Source organism: Sardina pilchardus, chromosome 2 (assembly GCF_963854185.1).
Source record: "Sardina pilchardus chromosome 2, fSarPil1.1, whole genome shotgun sequence".
Lineage (NCBI taxonomy): Eukaryota > Metazoa > Chordata > Actinopteri > Clupeiformes > Clupeidae > Sardina > Sardina pilchardus.
The window spans coordinates 46,207,393-46,209,892 of NC_084995.1; the positions used below are offsets into that span (position 1 = coordinate 46,207,393).

The 2,500-nt window shown below is 39.7% G+C and overlaps 1 protein-coding gene across 2 annotated transcripts in view; it reads left to right on the top strand.

Moving 5' to 3' along the window:
* Positions 1-2,500, top strand: part of slc39a6 (solute carrier family 39 member 6) — a 43,145-nt gene that overhangs the window by 28,752 nt on the left and 11,893 nt on the right. The gene's annotated exons all lie outside the window — the stretch shown is intronic.

Below are 2,500 nucleotides of genomic sequence, written 5' to 3' on the forward strand. Positions count from 1 at the left end.
TGTGCGTCCAATTCAGCTTCAACCGTTCAACGTAGAAACTTCGTTCAAACTGCACTGTGTAGGTCTTACTTAGGTGACTTCAGCTATGTATTTTTCAACTTTGTAACTTTTATACTTTTTGAACTATTAAATAAAAACTATTAAAATTCCCCCCATAGATTTAACATTGTGATTATGACATCATAATAGGGCAATTAGAATCTTATGCCAGGTGGCCATGCCAGGTGCAGTAGCTCTCTGGGCCAGATGTACTAACACAGCGCTAACAGCGAGTTTTTGTATACGCAGACTGCGAACGCTGTGTTTGCTATATTGCGCAGAATTTACTAAGCTGTCACTTCATTACGTTAACAGCGGTCATCTCCGCCCGTTCCCGCCCCCTCTACAACGCTAACTGCGTGTGTAGAGCTCGAACTACAAGCGCAGTTGAATATTGCAACATTAAAAAGAAAAGTTTAGCGATCATACATGATACAAAGAGATGTCAACGAGCTGCGGCAAACAGAGTAGGCCTAGTAGTTCTAATAATCCACTTAAAAAAATAGTCTACTTGTGAACTATTTACTGCACGTAGACTAAGGATATGACTTAATGCTTGTCTAACAGATTGGGAAGTGTAGGCTATGTCGTGAAAGAGAAAACACGATTTTAGAGAGGCAAACAAAAGTTAAGGTTGCTTTTGACATAGTACAATGAAGAAAACTGATGCTCTGAATATTGATTCAGCTGTCTCCAAACCTTTTTCTAATAGATGCATTTAACCGCAATTTGGATTACACCTGCTTTCAGAAGGCGGAAGTTTTTCAACGCAAAATAGACGTGCGCTGTTTTCATACATATGGCGGAATACTTAATCAATCGCTATTAGCACCTCTCCTCCCCTGTACTTGCGCGCACCCATTTTCAGCTGATCCGCCCAGGAATTAATATGCATGACACGGAAAAGCGCAAATAGCCATTCTCAGGTCCCACGGCAGGCAGTCTGCGCGTTTCCCTCATTGCGGCCGATTTGTACATACCATCGCCATGCTATTACGTGCACGTTACGCCTAAAATGTGCGCAAAACGTTAGTACATCTGGCCCTCAGTCTCTCTCTCTCAGGCTTTAAGCATACAATCTCACTAGACTACAGATCCTGTTTCACTACTTCCTCTGTCCACAACTGTTTCAAAATAAAAGTCCTCACTGCAATAATACACTATTAAATCATTTAACCATTGAAACTACTCAAGTATTTAACTGTTCAACTATTCCAACTGTCAGTTATCATCAACTATGCCTCCAGTCAACTACATGAAACTTCCATGTACCTAGCAACCAACATAGCAACCATTAAAATGCATTTATGACCGTTAACATAGCAACCAACATGATTATACTGCAGTAACTTCTTGTTTCCTGATAGTGCCCACCATGGATACCCTAGCAACAAATGTTTCAAAATAAAAGTCCTCACTAGCAAGTTATCTAGTTAGCATGGTTAGCATTGTTAGCATAGCTAGCATTTTTAGGATAACTGCAAAAAATCATCAACTAAGTTAGCTAATCAACCTCGTTAGCATTGTTAGCAAATCTAGCATTGTTAGCATAGTTAGCATTTTTAGCATTACTGCTAGAAATCATCGGTTAAGTTAGCTAATCAACCTGGTTAGCATTGTTAGTAAAGTTAGCATTGCTAGCATAATTAGCATTTTAAGCACAACTGCTAGAAATCATTAGCTAAGTTAGCTAATCAACATTTTAACATGAATATAAATCATTAGTTAAGTTAGAACTGGAATGTTTCAGCTTTAAACTGTCTACCTTCACACTATCAACTCTCTGTAAACTACGCAACCACCATGTTTACCCTAGCTACACCTTAGTAACCATATCTACATTATCTATCTTTTTTTGCATTTTCATGCACTGGTAAGTCCTTGGAATTGCATTTCTAGTTAACCCTCTAACCCCCCGTACGGTGACAAGCAACATCACTGATTAAAACAGATGGTATATCCGAGTAGGGTGACAAATCTCCTTTGTACTCTCTACCACTAGTTGGCAGACATCCAGAGCTTCAATTCAAGCCCAACTTCGATTAACAACGTTTTCAGGAAGTACCTGTATTACTCGCGAGAAACACAAGAAGACGCATTTCCTGTTTATAACGCGGAAGTGAAATGTCTACCTTTTGGAGATTATGATCGGTCGTCCATTGGCAGTGACAGTCTGTGATGCGTCTGTGAATGGAGGTGCATCTTTGCGTGTATACTGTCTACCTGCAGCAATGTTGGTCAGAGGGTGCAAATAAGCATGGTGTGCTTGGTGCCAGTGATAATCATGATGATAGTGTCTGTAATTGACATGGTACAGACAGCAGGTCTAGTAAAAATAGTCACCCGCAATAAGAACTGATTTGACCAGGCTACTTTATTGTATAGTAACATAGGGATTGTGGTAATACTAATAGTTTACTATTGTTGGTTTACATATGACTGTGGTCCTGTTCGCTTGTTA